Source organism: Lagopus muta, chromosome 2, assembly GCF_023343835.1.
Source record: "Lagopus muta isolate bLagMut1 chromosome 2, bLagMut1 primary, whole genome shotgun sequence".
Taxonomy (NCBI): domain Eukaryota; kingdom Metazoa; phylum Chordata; class Aves; order Galliformes; family Phasianidae; genus Lagopus; species Lagopus muta.
Genome location: NC_064434.1, coordinates 39,557,124 through 39,566,902, shown reverse-complemented (window position 1 = coordinate 39,566,902; position 9,779 = coordinate 39,557,124). Strand labels below are relative to the sequence as shown.

At 37.7% G+C, this 9,779-nt stretch overlaps 1 long non-coding RNA gene across 1 annotated transcript; it reads right to left on the bottom strand.

The window, feature by feature from the left end:
- Window positions 1-3,394: 3,394 nt before the first annotated feature.
- LOC125689688 (uncharacterized) lies at window positions 3,395-9,418 on the bottom strand. The gene is made up of 3 exons (XR_007375394.1): window positions 8,945-9,418; window positions 5,931-7,969; window positions 3,395-4,661 (listed from the first exon to the last, which is right to left on the bottom strand). It is a non-coding gene; the product is annotated as an uncharacterized LOC125689688 (long non-coding RNA).
- Between the last annotated feature and the right edge of the window lie 361 nt (window positions 9,419-9,779).

The following is a 9,779-nucleotide window of genomic DNA, read 5'->3' as shown; positions in this document are numbered from 1 at the left end:
TAAATTTTTTAACAAATCTAGGAAAACAACATTAGGCCAAATTCTGACAAATTAAGGACAAATTATTTAGAGCTAGATTAGAATAAAAAGGAAAGAAATTTGGACTCTGGCTACCTGTATTCTTACTGTAGACAAAATAGAGAAGAAATTCAGAAATCTTCTGCAACCAATGTTGTGTATAACTAACCCAAACAGCCCACGAGTAGATTGCAATTATTTGACACAATTAATCTACTTATGATTTTTGGGAGGGATGAAATTAAGGGTGGTTTGAAAAAGACGCTTAATGACAATTGCAGGAAAGTTATTGAAGAACAGCAGTTGGGGTTCCATTTAAGGTTAAAATACCTGCATTTATACGTCTACTTAGGTATCGTCTATTTAGGTATTTATAATTTACAATTTATACGTCTATTTAGGTATCCATATATGATGTGTCATAAACCATACACATTAATTCACAGCATTTAATAGTACTCAGGGGCCAATTCACTTAACCAGCTTCTAAGGGACAAAATCCCACCCAGTGAATTCAGAAAAAAAACATTTGTTGATAGTGATAAAAAGCTCGTCTTGGCTTATACCATTGCCCAGAGGCCAGGAGCTCACAACAACACAAATGTAGTAGTAATCACCACCCCTGAGAAAATACAGGGCATGCTCTTGCCATTCTTTCAGTGCCGAAAGTTTCATGAAAGGAGCACAAAAAAAGATATACTATCTTTTCTACAGAGTTCTGAAAAGTTGGAAATATTCCCAGAGAACAGAGATAAGTTGGTATAGACACAGCATTGTATGGACATGTGTGCCATGGAGTGGAGTGTCCTGAGAGATGCTCTTGAGGAAAGGGAATCTGCACACCCTGAAGTCTGCCCTGGTCTCAAGTAGCCTAAGTCAAACAACCTGCACTAAATCCCACAGAAATCAATGAAAATCCTTTCACTTTCATAGGTTTAGCATGCCATTACAGAGACTGTCCTGTTCCTCTACACTTCCTCCTGCTTCCTCCCAGCCTCAACTTTATCCTCTTGCTTGTGCCTCTTAGGAAAAACAAGGCTGCATAGATTTGCAGGCTCGACCTTTGTGAAAGGAACTCCTGTATTTAATATGCAGCTTGCAGTCATCGTTCCCAACTTCAACAGCCATCTGGAGGAAAGTTTTGAAGCTCACTGACATGCTCAAGAGTGGACCTGATTGAGAAATGATGGTCAACAGCTGCCAAAGGGAAGGGGGATGGGAGCTGAAAGTTTTCACTGATGGCTCCCGCATTTCCCCACAGTGCTACTAGCAAGTAAAAATATGTCAGAACCTACCAATCATACCCAGTTTGCATTTCATAAATTAAAACATATCAGCTGTTTCTTAACATTTTATTTTCAGTCTTCTTTTGGTCATAATTTGGCCTAAGGACTACATCTGTGATGAATTCCTTGTAACAGGACCTTGCCATTTGGACTACAGTTGTCATCAAAATATTCTAGTGTGTTCACAAAGGCTCAGAGAAATGCATTTTTTAAAATATTCTATCACTCAAAAATTAGTTTAAAGAAGTCACTTTTGCTTGTTGAGCTGAAAGCTAGTCTACATTGAAATTCAGTTTCTGCATTGCTCTGGTTAGAAACATCTGTGTGTCTGCATGTATATGTATAAATGTAAGCACAGCAACACAATAGCAATAATCTGTGTAGACAGTAAATATACATGTGTAATGTAGATTTCTAAAATAAAATCTCTCCCCAATATGCTCTCTTAGTGTTGCATAGTAGCTTGAAGCCCCAAGTGTTTATTTTGAAGCATTTTTTCCCAAATGAGATTTTTATTTAAAGTCTGAGTCAAGGTGTTGCTATTACCAGCAGCTATATGCTTAGTGCTTCCAAAAGGTGGAAATACAAGGGCAAGCAACTAGAGTGTAGTTTTCAAAAGCACACAGAGAAGACCCACCTGCTTTCAAACATCCCTATCCCTTTCCCAGTGCCACCCTGGGACAGCTGTGTGCAGCCCGCTTTGGCTGCTGCGGCTGTGACCTGTAACACCAGTGCCTGCAGAGCAGTTCCCTTCTAAGAGCCAGGGCCAAGATCTGCCTTGGGCAAGGAGCTGCCGGGGAGCAGCAGCAGGCTGAAATGGAGGCGGACAGCCGAGAATCTCGTCACCACTAAGTGCCTAATGGGTTTCAGGAGCTCTGTGCTTGTGGAAAATAAATAACTGAGCTTGTCAAGAGATCAAAGGAAAGCAATAAAAGCAAAAAAAGGCTGATTGTGACATTATTTTCTCTAACAGATCACAGGCCAAAGCCACCCATTGCCGTGTTCTTGACAGATGCAATCTTACCGATACAAACTTGGGAGCCATAGATGATGTGACACATGGGAGCAAGGCTGCTCCTACAGCAAGGTGAGGATGGTGCTTTCTAGCCCTCTTAAAATTCCCCCTGTGTTCTTCCTGAGTATTTGTGTCACACATGATTAAAGGAACCTTCTCAACACTTAATGAGCCACATAGCAGTGGCATCTATCTGTTGGGGGTCTGTGCCAAGGTGCTGTGAGGAACACAGCTGGGCCCAGCAGTGAAGACGGCAGCACCTCAAGGAAACATATTTATGTGTAGAAACTGCAATGGGAACACTACGACCAAAGGAGGAGGAAAAAGAGGAAAAGAAAGAAGACAATATGCCAGAGCAGATATTCTTTGGAAAAGAGGAGAGGAGGAAAGGAAAGGAGTGGCTGTTCTAGCCCTTGTTAAATTGCATTTTTTTCTGTTTGCCTATGCTGCTACAGCATAGTGCTGCACATGCTTGTCCATATATAATAATTTCTACTTGCCCAAGGAATCTCACACTACTTGTTAGTATATCAATAAAAGTGGCCTATATATTGCAGATTAGAGCTAAGCAAGAAACAGATCTCTCAGCCTTCTGAAAGTTAAAATACTTTTTCTTTCTGAATGAGAAAGGAGCTAATGCATGGGAGGGTGATATCCACCTCAGACACATTTATCTGACATGTGGAAAGGCACATACAATGTCCTTCCTTATCTACTGCGCTCCTACTGAATTCAATCATCACTTTGCTATGTGTTACCCTGAAGTTCAAACTCACTCACTCCTTTTCCCTCTTCCTTGATCCTTTTTACTGCCTATGAGCAATCACTGCTTGTGATATTCAGAGCACTGATTTCCCTTAGTTTATCCCTGTCCCAGGGAGAATACCTAATATTTTAGTACAACCTATTTTTATCATTTATTTTTATTAAGCTCTCAGAGGAGAAATTAGATAAGTACAACCTCAGAGCTGCATGCAAATTTGTCAACCTCAAGCCTGAGTCAGACACTCAAAGCACATCACCCCCAAAACCATTCTGCCAGCTATGTGTCCTAGTATGGAACTGCTTCTGGTGAACACCACTACCACAACTTCAGTATTCTTGTAACAAAGTTTAAGGGCAAAGAAGATCCTGGCCAAGTGCCTGTGTGGTGCACTTCCACCTTTCTGGCCTTTAATAACACTAGGCAGCTGGGAATTGATTTGGAAAGCCAGATAGCAGACACAACTGCTTAGCTGGAGGCATGCTCAGCTTCAGCTTCTATTTTTTGGTGAAGCTCTCATTTATCCTCATAGTCTCTGAAGTTACAGATACTTTGAACCCAACTGCTATTCCACATAAGCAGTATTTTATGTATAATCAACTTCTTTATTACATAACAACCAGCAACATCTGAAAGCTTTAAACATGTTCTAACATTTTCATGATAGCAAGGAAAGATTTATGGACAGAGTAAATATATTTTATTGGCCCAATGATGTAGTTGGAAAAATGCAGACTTGATTTTGGGCACACAAAAGTTTTTTACGTGTTTGTAATAGAAACTGCAGCACTACTGCTTGATGTTTGCTGTTTCTCTTAGTTCAGAAGTAGATCTTTGGTTCCTGAATGTTTGTCTGATTTCCCAGTGCGGTGGGACAAATGTAGGTCCCTGTGAATCTCACCTTATGTATTCCATTAGGTAATCACAGCTACTTTATGCAATTATCTTAGTATACTGTAAAGTTCAACATAAAATTAAATACCTACATATTTCATAATCTTGCTTTAGAATCATCATAGTACATTGCTTTATGACATTGTATTTGAATAATATCTTATCTCAAAACTCTTCCTGAACATTCATAACCTTTTACTTCCTTCCCTAAGTTGCATTTTTTAAACTCAGAATAAAATGTTTATTTGCTTTTAGGGTTCTTCTCTGAAATTTTCTCCATAAAGAGAAGGAAAATACACCATCTGGGGCATACTTTGTAGCTGCTTATTTGAGGCAGACCATTCAGAAGGAAGTAAATCTTTCCACATTTTAGAGGTTTGTGAGGGAAGGAATTTATCCACATTTAGCAGACACTGGGGTAAGTACATTCTTCTGGAAGCCACAGGTTTGGGGGGCAATAAATCCCTCCATTTCTATTAGACAGGAGGCAATAAATCCTTTGATCTCTATCACACTCAATGATTTTACTCCACTCAGAATGTCCATATCACTGAGGTACTGTCTTCATTTTCCCATTTCCCTGGGTTCAATTTATCCTCCTGAGTTATTAACTTTTTTTTCTTTTTAGTTAATTGATCGTACTTCTCCGCTGTTCATTATAGGGAAGGGCACTCAGTTGCATTATCTGTTAGGAAAGAAAGAAAATACATTTTATTTTGTTTTCTACTTTCATCATCTGGATAAGAGAGTCTGAAGCTGTACCAAAGTATTCACTCTCATAAGTGAATGTTTCTTTCTCAAAGACACTGGTGCACTAAAGTTTCTTGAAATAAGGTTTTCTTTAAAGAAGAGTCATTTTAAACTTCTGTCCAATTTCAGTTTCGTGAAATGAATTCATCAGTTCAGACTTTTCCTTCCCTCAGATTTAGCAAGAAGCTTCAATAGGTTTTATGTTGGACTGAAAAACATTAGAAATCTAAATGCCAAGTTGAAAATTCAGAAGGAACAGATTTTGCCTATTAATTCAACTGTGTTTTTTCCTTCATAGAAGATGGAAAGGCAGGTACCCTGCAGTTTGGAGTCAGGTGTTGGAAAATAAATCTTACTGACATTTTCTGGCACTACAGCATCTCTCAAATGTTCAGGATGTGCCTTAATTTTATCATTTTTCTCCTCCTTCTGCTTTTACAAGCCCAAAAGCATTTTCAAAAATCCATTCAAAACATAATAAATATGCACAAAAATGCTCTTTTAAAAGTCCACCCACTTGAGATGAGAAAGACAAATTTGCAACAAAACCTGCAACTTCTAGCACATAAGCCAATGACATACACAGAAATTTTAGGCTACAAAAGTAGATTTCTGTCAAACAGTGACACCCGGTGGCCAGCCGAGTTTAACTGGCACGTAGTCTGATGCCACACAAGCCCTGTACCTACTACTTCTGCCCCTGGAAGACAGAAAGGAAAGTTCTTTCTGGCAAACAATTACCTAACTAGGAGTCAGAGTGAACATACAACAAACGAAACAAGCACGTGGTTGGATATATAAAGCCTAAATATACCAAAATTATTTGTGCTTTTTTTTTTTCTTCTGTTTTCCAGTGTTTCATAGCATCTTGTTAGCTATAAATACAAATATTAGCTAACTGAAAATGCTAGCATCCTCCATAGATGGGCCAGATTTGCCACTCTGTATATAAATACTGTGCCTCCTGGCATTGCCAGTTGTGCCTGTCCCTGCCCAGTCTCCCTGACTCCCCAGAGCCCAAGACCCCATATCCACCCCCTGGGCCATCATCCCCTGCTCTAAGGGTGCCACAGACCCCACAACCCTGCCTCACAGTGCCCCAACACTCAGCAGTTGCAAACCACAGTTTTACAAATGAAACTGTCTCCTATTTATCACTTTCCCTAGGGGGGGGGAAAAAAAAATCTGAGAATTACAGACACACTTCTTGAGCTTTGCCAGAGGAACTTCTGCAAACTTCTTTGAACAACATCACAGAGCGTAGCATAGACTACACTCCAGCCCGTACTTCCATGAGTCATTTTTGAAGGATCTTTAGATCTGAAGCTGTCACCGGCAAAAAATTCTTTCACTTGAAGCCGTATAGGGTACCGGTGAGAAGTGGTGAGCTCTGCTCATACAAAACTCTACAACCAGAGGTTGCTCACTGAAGGCACAAAGAAACTAGTTCCCTGCTTCACACATTCTGCCTAGCTCCATTTCAAATTAATGCACTAAAATAACATTGGAAAGAACCTATTTCATTGTTTGATCAAAGAGTGATTGGCCAAGACACTAAGGAGGAGAGCTAATATTCTGTTACATTTTCTCAACTATGCCTTACCCTGTTATCTCTGCCCCTGACTTCTTTATATCCCTAAATGGATGGCAGAATCAAGTCATGTTGTCTTATATATGTCATGTCTTAAATAAGTCATGTACAACTTACTTGCTATTGTAACAAAATAGTGTTTTCTATAATTCATGTTTTTCTACTTATATAAAGAAAATTTATGAGATTAAATTAAAGATGAGTGCAGCTGAAAAAATACATATAAAATGGGAATTTCCTAGTTTTCCTCTCATCATCTGAATCATACTATTATATAAAAAATAAATGTTATCATAAATACATATATAAAAGTTATACTAAGTCTCACAGCTGGCTATGAATGCTTCATAACTATGCCAGGCAATGCTGTTACAATAACAAAAATATATACTTGAAGTCTCGGAAGAGATTTAACCAATTTAAAAAAAGCTCTCATGCATTTTGTGAGTTCTATATTGAAAGTATTTTCATGAAACATCAGGATACTGGGAGCTCTCATCAACATTAGTACTATTCATATGTGCTTTATTAACTCTTTCTGCTCTACATATGTTAAAATCACAATACAGTGATAACGGTAGCCAGATCCTTAAAACTTTGTCTGCCAGTACAAACTTGAATGTCCCTGAGGAAAGAATTTTCTGAAAGGTAGCAAAAGCATTAATGGGATAGCTTCTGAAATTGCTTCCAGATAAAACAGAAGAGCTGGTGTTAGCAGCACTCTGAGGTCCAAATCTACACCGAAAGCACAGCATTGAACAAATAAGAGGATAACAATATCTATGTCAAGAAAAAAAGCAACACTGCTTTATATTAATTTTTTCCATGCAAAATCACTGGGGATTTGCTTTTATGATACTCACAACTCTGCATGGAAACTCAGTTCTCAAAGAAAAAGAAAATACGTCTCATATTTATTCAATCTTTTTTTCTTCTGTTTTTTTGCTACTCACATTTTTATTCCTTCTATATTCTTTCCCTCCTTGTTAATCCCCTTTCCTTCTACTGCCAGGTTCCAAGTCTGTTCCCTTGACAGTCTGTATGCCACAATCCTCTTTTCTCTCTGTTTCTATCCCTCCTCATTCTATTCTCCCTTCTTCCTCCTCACTTTTTATAGTTCTCTTTCTAGTACTACCTAAAGCTTCAGCCATCCTTCATTGTTCTTAAATCTTATCATGCTGCTAGTTAGTACATATTTTGAATGCGCATTATAGTCTCAGATTTCCTAAAGTTTAGTTAGTAGCTATAGCTCCAGGAAATTTACGAAGCTCTCTTATGTTATATTTTTGCAAGTTTGGCTGCTATAATGAGTACTTTTTTGTGTCTTCTGCATTAGTATTCTGCTTTTTGTCTTCATTTTTACTGTCGCTTGGTGTTAACTAGTAGGTTGAAATATTTAGTGTAATTGGGCAAGGCGACTTTATTTGATAGAAAAACAGAGCCCTAAAGGTCCCAAATTCTGTAGCCTCAAAATAGTTACAGATTTTCCTTCTTGCCAAATGCTGCCCCTGGCAGAGAAAATTCATTTTGCGCTCCATTAGGCTCCGCTGTCTTCAGTTTTCTCTGTCATTCCTGCCTGTTTCTTTCTCCAGCCTTCTTCTACAGGAGCTTCTGCAGTGCTTAGCATCAAAAGTGCAGTACTTCAGAAGAACCTGTCAATGCAAGAATTTTAATCTGCAAAAATTACACAGCAATACCAGCTTGGGGCAATGTATCCTGTACACAAAGGCTTTTTATGTCTGGATGTTGGTCCCTGTGCCCAATTACCAAAGCCATCTTCCTGATTTATTTTCATCATGACTTGATAACATAGTGGTGGTTACAAAGACCTGTAACATTTCCATTCTGCTGATGCACAATTTTGCTTTAACATGCAACTCCAAAAATCCTAAATAACGTCAAGGAAATAATATATATTTTCCTGTAATTCCAAGAGAACATGCCTCCTTTGTTCATTTTTTCTCAACAATACAATTAACTAGTATAAAATATCATTAAATAGTGGTGAGGAATATCACATGCACATTTTATTGTCTTAAGGTACTGAAATACTGCACAACATCATTATGCAGCTAACTGCCCTTCTGAGTTGACTACACTCTTCATGATGTTGCAGCAATCTTGTTTTTGTGCTGATTTTAAGCAATACACTAAGTGGCTTTAAATGGCTGATAGCCCATGAGATACACAGAACTTCTAATGTGAGAATCCCAGTGTTTATTAGTAACCTTGTCCAAATTCTAAGGAGATTATAGACGCACAAAATGTCAGCCAGACAAAGGATAACCCATCAAAGATTTTAGCTTTGGTAAGATGTTTTGTAGAGATATATAAAATGCTATACAGTGTACAACAGCAGTAGAGACAATGGTTAGTAAATTAATGCACTATTTCTATGCACTGTTTAGCGTGCTGAAAAATTAGTGAATGCTTATCGACTGATTCTCATTGCACTAGAATTAGAAGATACTGAATTAAATTACCAAGTAACACCAAAGGGAAAAAAAAATGCTTTTCACACCTGTAGTTTGGCCACAAAGCTCATTGCAAAATACAGATAGTTCATATTCTAAAAGAATAAATGTACTTTAAAGCTAAAGAGAGAAATGTCTGAAAGAAGGACTCACCTATGATGAGGCATTCCATTCAAAAATCTTGCAGCTTGGAGTGAATATAAAGGGATTGTTCTTACACATTTTTTCTTAAGGATCTGGTCTTGGCTGAAGTCAGGACATTAGGTTCTGGTGCTTTCTAGATGCACACTGGTTTTCCCACTTTGAAAAAAAAATCAACATCCAATCACCAGAGAGTGCTTGAATAGAATGACTTCCATATTCTTCATGCAAGGATATATAAGCCAAATGGATATTGCATGTCCTAATATATTATGTCATTTCAATAGATAGAAACATAAGCAGGAACCATTCCGAGAAGCTCCTGCTGCTGTCATTGACTTGTAATTTATAGTCCTCTTTGAAACAAAAATTCTTTAACAGAAATCCTTTAAAAATCAAGCCTATCATATGCCAAGCCCACTAGTTTGCAATCACAATTCCAAATTTGGATAATTCTTTTTGGATAAATTTCAGTAATATTTCTTTTTTTTTTTTCCTTCACTTTGGTTTCTGAATTTCTGAATTTAACCAGTGATTTCAGATTAATCACTAATTAATGTACATTGATAGCAGGTGGAAAATTCGTAATGAGATTTAGTGTCAACACATGGACTTAAGGAACATTTTGGCAGTTGCTGATGCAAATTTAATTTCAAGACATCTCATTCCTCAGAGGAAGACTTTAAGGTGTATATAACTCTTCTCATACAGCATTTTTATAGGTTTTGGAGTTTTTTTTGCCTTGCATAAGTAATGTGACAACTTTTTCAGTACAACATTATCATTCACTGCCTTTCATTATATTTTAAATATAGCTTTCATTATATTTTAAATGTAGCTTTCATTA